This window comes from Rhincodon typus, chromosome 7, assembly GCF_021869965.1.
Source record: "Rhincodon typus isolate 14 chromosome 7, sRhiTyp1.1, whole genome shotgun sequence".
Taxonomy (NCBI): Eukaryota; Metazoa; Chordata; class Chondrichthyes; order Orectolobiformes; family Rhincodontidae; genus Rhincodon; species Rhincodon typus.
This window is the reverse complement of record NC_063338.1, coordinates 93,552,001-93,562,320: the sequence shown is the minus strand read 5'-3', so window position 1 is coordinate 93,562,320 and position 10,320 is coordinate 93,552,001.

Genomic DNA, 10,320 nt, shown 5'->3' with positions numbered 1-10,320 from the left:
GAGAGAGAGAGAGGAATGAGAGAGAGGGAGAGGGGAGCGAGAGAGAGAGAGGAGTGAGAGAGAGAGAGAGAGAAAGGGGTGAGAAAGAGAGAGAGATAGATAGAGAATAGGGTCTCAGGATCACTACAACAAGGTGAAGTGAGCAGAGACTATTTTTGAGGCGGGGTAGACAGATTCTTCAGGAGGCTGGAGGGTGAAGCGTTATTGGAGTTAGGCAGGAATATGGAAACATCAGATCAGCCACAATCTTATTGAATGATGGGGCAGGCTCGAGGGGCTGAATGGCCGACTCCTGCTCCTGGTTCATACTGATACTGTGCTACATTAAAGGTGTGAGGGTGTTGTCACCATCAGTGAGGCTAGACTTTAATTCCTGCCTTTATTAATAGATTGTAAATCCCACCAGCTGATGTGTTGGGCAGCACACTATTAGCATTAGCCTTACGATTAGAAAGTCAGCGACATTCCCACTACGTCACCATCCTCTCTGAAAGTGTGACCATCCTGACAGCACCTACACCCCAACCCGAGGAGATAGTTTCTCCTCACAGCAGGTTTACTACCCTCCCTCCAATCCTCTTGAGTGAGTCTCTCATGGTAGGGGAGGTAGTAGAGGGTGACAGTGGTTTTAGAGGGTCCTGGCTCGATGGGTTGAGTCTCCCAATAGGGAGTGGGAATGAGAAGGGGTCTGCTGGTGGGGATGGGTACACTGAAGGTTTCCAGAGCTGGACAGCAAGAACGGGCAGATGGCCAGAACGGCCCCCTCAAACTCTGGCCTTGCCTGGACAAGCCGAGCAAACTTGGAAATGGCTGGGGTTCCACACACAAGGCTTGGCCAATAAGAATTGGAATGATTATCATGTGGTTTGGTGCCACACCACAAGTTTGGGTTTGAGGCAGATGACTGGTCAACAGCAAACTCAAGAACTGGGGTTTGAGGAACAGCACCTCATCTTTCTACAGTCACCACAGCTTTCCCAGACCATAGGGCAGCGCTCCCTCTCATTAGAGAGACAAACTGATACTGGTTTAACCTGAGGGTCACCATAGCTCAGGTGAGAGGAAGAGGATGAGGAGGAGAGTCCCTCATGGGAACATCAGCTGGTGTGGGATTTGAACCCACATTGCTGCTATCACTCTGCATCACAAACCAGCTGTCCACCCAACTAACTAAGCAGGCCCACTTAGCCTTCCAGACTCAACTTCACAGTTCAATGATTCCAGGTCAAACCATTTACCTCCATGATTTCAAATATTACACATTGATAACTCTGCTAGTGCCACTAGACAAGGGGGAGGTGATGGCCTAGTGGTATTATCATGGGACTGTTCATCCAGAGACCTAGGTAATGTTCTGGGGAGCTGGGTTCAAATCTTGCAAAGGCAGAATTTAAGTTCAATCCTTTAAAAAAAACTCAAATTAAGAGTCTGATGATGATCATGAATCTATTGTCAATTGTCAGAACCCATCTGGTTCACTAATGTCCTTTAGGGAAGGAAACTGCCATCCTTACCTGGTCTGGCCTACATGTGACTCGAGACCCACAGCAATGTAGTTAACTCTTAACTGCCCTCTGGGTAATTAGGGATGGGCAATAAATGCTGGACCAAACGGTGATGGCCCTATCCTATGAATGAATAAAAAAAACTACACCCGTTTCCCTTAACTTGTCCCACAGTCCCACTTTTGGTCTTTAAGTCATCAGACCATCCGCCCCATCAAAGACCTTCCAGGCATCGTATCGATTCTAACTAAAGAGAAGCTTGGAAGCATCCATTCCTGGTTTGTTCCTGATGGGAACGACTTGGCCAATCACAATCCTCTTCTCATGCAGTATAAATTGTTGTTCTCTTGGAAACTTGGCATTCTCGCATCCATCCTGATGTGAAAGACTAAAAGCTTCAAAAGACGGTCTCTCTCTGAGCAACACCTTGCCTTTTGCTCTTTTCCCTGGCACTGAAATTTTGTGAAACCCGAAACATTTCCCATACACTGCCCCCTTCGCCATGACCAAATAGCTGGGGATGCTGTGGAATGGTAATGTCACTGGACCCTGTGATCCACAAACCAAAGCTAAAGCTCTGCAAACTCTGGGAGAAGCAACCTTCCAAGTTTTTGTTACCGTAATGTCTTTCATCTGTTCTTTGTGCACCTTTCAACCCTCTCCCTGAGTGAGACACGTGTTAAGAGGCTATTACAATGGGAGTTAATTAGAACTTCAACTGGATCAGGGGCAGAGCCAGTAATGCAGAATTCCTCCCACACCGAGCCTTCATGGTGATCAAGGGGACGGCAAACACAGAGCCAGTGTGAGTCAGTCGCTGAATATACACCACCCACACACCAAACATTTCATTGTGTGACGTTTTCAAGCACTCTGAAATTCACAGGGGCAAACTGAAGAGAGCTGAAACTGCTAAAGCACCTCGACAAAAACAGAAGTTGCTGGAAAAGCTCAGCAGGTCTGGCAGCATCGTGAAGAGAAATAAGAGTGAACGTTTCGGGTCCAGTGACCCTTTCTCAGAACCTATCTACCTCTCTTGACTGATGAATCAGTACTCATCCATGTTGAACAACACTTAGAGGAAGTACCGAGGATGGTAAGGGCACAAAATGTACTCTGGGTGGGGGATTTCAATGTCCACCACCAAGAGTGGCTCGGCAGCAGTATTACTGATCGAGCTGCTCGGGCCCTAAACGATATAGCTGCTAGACTGGGTCTGCGGCAGGTGGTGAGGGAACCAACAAGAGGGAAAAACATACTTGGCCTCATCCTTAGACAACAAGGTGCAGGGCTGGATGAACACAGCAGGCCAAGCAGCATCATAGGAGCAGAGAGGCTGACGTTTCGGGCCTAGACCCTTCATCAGAAAAGGGGGAGGGGAAGGGGGTTCTGAAATAAATAGGGAGAGAGTGGGAGGCGGATAGAAGATGGATAGAGGAGAAGATAGGTGGAGAGGAGACAGACAGGTCGAAGAGGCGGGGATGGAGCCAGTAAAGGTGAGTGTAGGTGGGGAGTTAGGGAGGGGATAGGTCAGTCCAGGGAGGACGGACAGGTCAAGGGGGCGGGATGACGTTAGTCGGTAGGCGATGGGGGTGCGGCTTGAGGTGGGAGGAAGGGATAGTTGGGAGGAAGAACAGGTTAGGGAGGCGGGGACGAGCTGGGCTGGTTTTGGGATGCGGTAGGGGGAGGGGGGATTTTGAAACTTGTGAAATCCACATTGATACCATTGGGCTGGAGGGTTCCCAAGCGGAATATGAGGTGCTGTTCCTGCAACCTTCCGGTAGCATCGTTGTGGCACTGCAGGAGGCCCAGGATGGACATGTCGTCTGAGGAATGGGAGGGGGAGTTGAAATGGTTCGCGACTGGGAGGTGCAGTTGTTTATTGCGAACCGAGCGTAGGTGTTCTGCAAAGCGGTCCCCGAGCCTCCGCTTGGTTTCCCCGATGTAGAGGAAGCCACAACGGGAACAGCGGATGCAGTATACCACATTAGCAGGTATGCAGGTGAACATCTGCTTGATGTGGAAAGTCTTCTTGGGGCCTGGGATGGGGTTGAGGGGGGAGGTATGGGGGCAGGTGTAGCACTTCCTGCGGTTGCAGGGAAAAGTGCCGTGTGTGGTGGGGCTGGAGGGGAGTGTGGAGCGGCTTCATCCTTAATCTGCCAGCTGCAGATACACCTGTCCATGACAGTATCGGTAAGAGTGACCATCACACAGTCCTTGTGGAGACAAAGTCCCGCCTTCACATTGAGAACAACCTCCATCGTGTTGTGTGGCACTATCATCGTGCTAAATGGGACAGACTTCGCACAGATCTAGCGACTCAAGATTGGGCGTAAGGCGCTGTGGGCCATCAACAGCAGCAGGATTGTACTCCAGCACAATCTGTAACCTCATGGCCCAGCATATCCCCCACTCAACCATTACTATCAAACCAGGGGATCAACCCTGGTTCAATGGAGAGTGCAGGAGGGCATGCCAGGAGCAGCAACAGGCATTCCTGAAGATGAGGTACCAACCTGGTGAAGCTATAACACAGGACTACTTGCACGCCAAACAGCGAAAGCAGCAAGTGATAGACAGAGCTAAGCGATCCCACAACCAACGGATCAGATCTAAGCTCTGCAGTCCTGCCACATCCAGTTGTGAATGTTGGTGGACAATTAAACAACTCACTGGAGGAGGAGGCTCCACAAATATCCCCATCCTCAATGATGGAAGAGCCCAGCACATCGGTGCAAAAGGTAAGGCTGAAGCATTCGCAGCAATCTTCAGCCAGAAGTGCCGAGTGGATGATCCATCTCGGCCTCCTGCAGTGGTCCCCAGCATCACAGATACCAGTCTTCAGCCAATTCGATTCACTCCACGTGATATCAAGAAACGGTTGGAGACACTGGATACTGCAAAGGCTATGGGCCCTGACAACATTCCAGCAATAGTACTGAAGACTTGTGCTCCAGAACTTGCCGCTCCCCTAGCCAAGCTGTTCCAGTACAGTTACAACACTGGGATCTACCCGGCAATGTGGTAAATTTCCCAAGTATGTCCTGTACACAAAAAGCAGGACCAATCCAACCCGGCCAATTACCGCCCCATCGGTCTCCTCTCGATCATCAGTAAAGCCATGGAAGGCGTCATCGACAGTGCTATCAAGTGGCATTTACACAACAAGGAAATGCTCAACAATGCTCAGCTTAGCCTGTATCAGGGTCTCTCATTTCCTGACCTCATTGTCCATCAGGATGGATAAAAGCTCTGAATTCCAGAGGTGAGGTGAAACATCAGGACTGCATTTGTTCAAATGTGACATCAACAAGCCCGAGCAAAACTGGAGTCAATGGGAATCGGGGAAAGCTTTCTGCTGGTTGGACAATGCCCTGAGGAACAGGGGTATTGTGGCACATGATTTGATACAAAGGAAGAAGGTTGTTGGAGGTTAGTCATCTCAATTCTTGGCCACCTCTGCAGGAGCCCCTCGGGGACATTTTTAATCAATCTGTTCAGAGGTGTGATTTCACACGTCTGGAGCAGGTAAGACTTGAACCCTGGTTTCCTGGCTCAGAGGTCAGGACATAACCGCTGTGCTACAAGAACACAGAACAATACAGCACAGGAACAGGCCATTCAGCCCACCATTCCTGCACCAACCATGATGCCAATGTAAACTAATCCCATCTGCCTGCACATGGTCCATATTTCTCTATTCTTTGCCAGTTTATGTGTTTGTCCAAGTGTTTCTTAAACATTGCAATTGTATCTGCTTCTACTACTTCCCTTGGCAACATGTTCCAGACATTTACCACCATCTGTGTAAAAAACTTGTCTCGCACATCTTCTTTAAACTTTCCCCTCTGAACCCGTTGCTCTGTTACAGGAAGGATATCACTAAATTGGAGGGAGTTCAGAAAAGATTTACCAGGATGTTGCCAGGAAATGGAGGGTTGAGTTATTAAAATAGATTGAAAGGACTGGGACTTTTTTCACTGGAGTGTAGGAGGTTGAGGGGTGATGTTACAGAGGTTTATAAAATCATGAGGGGCATAGATAATGTGAATGACAAGGGTCCTTTTCCTTAGGGTGGGAGAGTTCAAAATTAGGGGGCATATTTTTAAGGTGAGAGGAGAAAGATTTAAAAAGGACCTGAGGGGCAACTTTTTTACACAGAGCGTGGCTCATGTGTGGAATGAATTGCCAGGGGACGAGGTACAGGGTGCAGGTACAGTTACAACATTCAAAAGACATTTGGAGAAGCTCATGAATTGGAAAAGTTTGGAGGGATATGGGCAAATACATGCAGATGGGACGAGATTAATTTGGGAGCATGGTCAGCATGGACTGGTCGGACCAAAGGGTCTGTTTCCAAGCTGTATGGCTCTGTGACTCTATACCCCCTAGTATTTGACATGTTCACCCTGGGAAAAAGATTCCAACTATCCACCATATCCATGCTTCTCATAATTTTATGGACTTCTATCAGGTCACCCCTCAGCCTCAGATGCTCTAGCGAGAACAACCCAAATCTGTCTAACCTCTCCTTATAGCTAATATACTGTAATGCAGGCAACATCCTGGTAAACCTCTTCTCTACCTTCTCCAAAGCCCCCACATCTTTCCTATAGTTCAGTGACCAGGACCACACACAATACTCCAAATACTCTCTCCTGCTTCTTTTATATTACTTAAAGGCTTTGGCTGATTTCAGTTTCATAAACTTTACATAATCTTCCTTTTCCTTTTGACTAAACTTGCAACATTTCTTGTCATCCAGGGGTCTTAAATCTCACTATCCTTTTCTTTTATTCTCATAGGAGCATGCTGGTCCTGAACTATAATCAACTGGCCTTTAAAAGACTCCCAGGTGTCAGATAGATTTATTGTCAAAAGCTGCCCCTAAACTAATTTCTCCAGCTCCTGCCTTCCCCCAGTTTAGCACTTTCACCTAAGGATCAGTCTAATCCCTATCCATTATTATTTTCAAACTTACAGAATTATGATCACTGCTCCCAAAATCCTTTCCCATTGAAACTTTGATCACCTGGCCAGGTTCATTCCCCAGTATAAGGTCTAGCAAGACCCCTTCCCTGTTGGATTTCCTACATATTGTTTCAAGAAATCCTCCTGGTTGTATTGAACAAATTCTGCCTCGTCCAAGCGACTGACACTGAGGAAGTCCCAGTCAATACTGGGAAAGTTAAAATCACTATTTGTTAAAATCACAACCCTGTCATTTTTACATCTTTCCCTGATCTAGCTATGTACCTGTTTCTTTATCTCCCGCTGGCTGTTGGGAGGCCTATAGTATAACTCCCCTGTAGTGAATACGCCTTTCATATCCCTGAATTCTACCCACGTAGCCCCACTGGATGAACATTCTGAGATATCCTCTCTCAGTGCAGCTGTGACATTCTCCTCAATCACCAGTGCAAACCCTCCCGCCCGCCCTAAATCCCATTTTACATCCCTCTCTATCCCACCTATTTAAACCCTCCTGACCTGCTCTAGCAAACCCGATATATTGGTGCCCCTCCAGTTCAGGTGCAACCTGTCCTTTTTGTATACAGGTCCAAATTTCCTTGGAAGACATCCCAATGATCAACATATCTGAAGCCCTCCCTCCTACACCTGCTCTGTAGCCACGTGTTCAACAGTATTTCCACATATTTCTGGCCTCACTAATACATGGCACTGGAAATAATCCTTTGATTACAATCCTTGGAGGTCCTTCCTTACAACTTTCTGCTGAACTGCCTAAATTCCCTTCGCAGGACCTCAGCTCTCTACCTGCTGCTGTCATTGTACCAACGTGGACCACAACGTCTGGCTGCTCACCCTCCCCTTTCAGAATACCCTGTGCCCACTCAGAGATATCATTGACTGGGGCACCAGGGAGGCAACACACCATCCTGGAGTCTCGCTCACAGCCATAGAATTGGCAGTCTGTGCCCCTGACTATAGAGTCCCCTATTACTACTGTTCACCTGCACTGTTACCTTCCCTGTTGTACAACAGAGCCATTGCTTTTCCCTCACAGGCCATCCCCTCCAACAGTCTCCAAAATGGAATATCTGTTTGAAAGGGGAATAGCCACAGAGGAATCCTTCACTGCCTGCCCCTCCTGGTGGTCACCCATCTATCTGACTGAACCTTTAGTGTGAGCACATCCCTGAAACTCCTATCTATAAAGATCTCTATCTACTGTACCCTCCTCAGTGAGTTCACCTGCTGCTCCTACGGACTCATGTGGTCTGAGAGAAGCTGCAGGTAGATACGCTTCCTGTAGACATGGTTTTCAGGGGATTTGACTTCTCTCTGATCACCCCCACATCACACAGGAGGAGCCGACCATTCCACTAACTGCAATTACTGCCCCTCCAGTAACTGCATAGACTGTACCTTAATGCCGCTTGCCCTCCTCGCCAAAGCCCACACTTCGACCTCAATAGCAGCACTTTGCTGAGGCTCTGATGTTTCTAAGTCACAACCAAATTTTCTAACAGCCCCCCTCTCTCTTTGTTTGATTTGAGGAGGAGGAGGGAGGGAACACTACCGTAATGTAAGGTGTGGGCTTCACTGTTCTTTGATGTTAATCCATGACCTTCTATCCAATTATAAAAAGTCAGAGATGGGAGGGTCTTTACTCATAAATCACTGTTCAGCACCATTCACAACCTCACAATGACTGAAGCAATCCATATCTAAATGCAACAACAACTAGGCATGGCCTTGTAAAAGGGAAGTGAATCTGCACCACACAAGCACAGGGTAACGACCAGCTCCAACCATAGTGAACCTAACCATTGCCACATGACAGTGCCATCACTGACCTGCATCAACAATCTCTTTGGATCGTCCCTAATCAGAAAGTGAACTGGATCAACCAGATCAGAAGTATAGCTACAAGAGCAGATCGGAGACTGGGAAATCTGGATGAGGAACTCACAAGCAAAATAATTCCTTGCACCGCCTTCCTCCTGAGATGTCTTTGTGATTGGCTCTCACTAATCCATTTACCAGGTGATGCTGTCATGTGGTGACAATATTTCCCAAACTTGAATTGACATATAAGGTATTTTGGGCTCTCTCAGAAACAGAACTGGAACAATTCACAAATATCCAGCTACTATTCCTCCTTTAGATTGAAAACCACAGCAAATAAGAAAGGCATTGAAATACCATGGTATTGAACAATTCGCACAACGGCTTTCTTTCCCCCAGAATAAATGACACGCACGCTGCTACATGCAGAAAGTAATGAGCTGGTACATACATCCCACAGACTGGTGGCGTCACAGCTCTTGCACTTTCACTGCCAATGCACAAAGCTAGAAGGTTTTAGTGAGGAAACTAAGATCTTCTTTATTCTATCTCAGGTCTGTATCCCAGATTTAAACTTAACAATGGCCTTGAAACAGGTGTAGAGTATTTACAAATTCTTTCAGTCTAGAGAGAAACAGGGCCCTGTATGTGTGTGAGTGAGAGTGTGAGTGAGTGAGTGAGTGAGTGAGAGTGTGAGTGAGTGAGAGTGAGAGTGAGAGTGAGAGTGAGAGTGAGAGTGAGAGTGAGAGTGTGTGAGCGTGAGCATGAGCGTGAGCGTGTGTGTGTGTGTGTGAGCGGGAGTGTGTGAGAGAGTATGTGAGCGTGTGTGTGAGTGTGAGCGTGTGTGTGATCATGTGTGTGATCGTGTGTGCGTGTGTGTGAGAGGGAGTGTGTTAGAGAGTACGTGAGCGTGTGTGTGTGAGTGTGAGCATGTGTGAGAGCGTGTACGTGTGTCTGGGTGTGTGTGTGTGTGTGTGTGTCTGGGTGTGTGTCTGTGTCTGGGTGTGTCTAGGTGTGTGTGTGTGTGCGTATGTGGGTGTGTGTCTGGGTGTCTGGACGTGTGTGTGTGTGCGTGTGTGTGTGTGTGCCTGGGGTGTATGTGTGTGTGTGTGTGTGGGTGTGTGTCACTGGGTGTGTGTGTGTGTGTGTGTGTGTGTGTGTCTGGGTGTGTGTCTGGGTGTGTGCTCATTTCCCTCGTGACGTCTACCAAATCTAGAAGGGCAGCAGATACATAGGAACACCAGCCCCTGCAAGTTCCCCTCCAAGCCACTCACCACCCTGACTAGGAAATACAGCGCCGCTCCTGCAGTGTTACTGGGTCACAATCCTGGAAATCTCTCCCTTAGGGCATTGTGGGTCAACCCACAGCAGGTGGACTGCAGTGGCTCAAGGAGGCAGCTCACCCCTACCTTCTCAAGGGGCAACTTTACACACAGAAGCTTGTAGAAGTTTGGAACTCACTTCCACAAATCAATGCTAAATTAGTTGTTAGTTTTAAATCTGGGACAGATGCGTTTGTGTAAGCAAAGGCATGAGAGGATACAGGCCATCATCTGATTGAATGGCAGAACAGGCTTGAAGGGCTAAATGGAACAGGAGTAGGCCAACATTCCTATGTAACAAATATTGCACGTGCATGTGAAGCTCTCATTCCACTGATTGGATTAGAATATCACAGTGCACCTTCTGACAAGATTTCGGATTGAGGAAGGTCAAGGAGGTAACTTCGCAATCAAGTCCCTTGGGGATAGAGGTTGGTGAATGATGACGGCACTGCCTCTGGCTCCTGCCCCAACGCTGACCCTGGAGAGTTAAGGTATGAATGCAGCTTGCAGTAGGCTCTATACCAACTGGGTTGCCTTGGCAATGGGTGCAGAGCGTGAGCAGCCCACACAGTTCATTCATTATTCAATACAAATTAGAATCCCTTACATGGACAATCACAAATATTAATGGGATCTGTATAGACATTTGATATGTATGGATATATTAATAGGAGCTG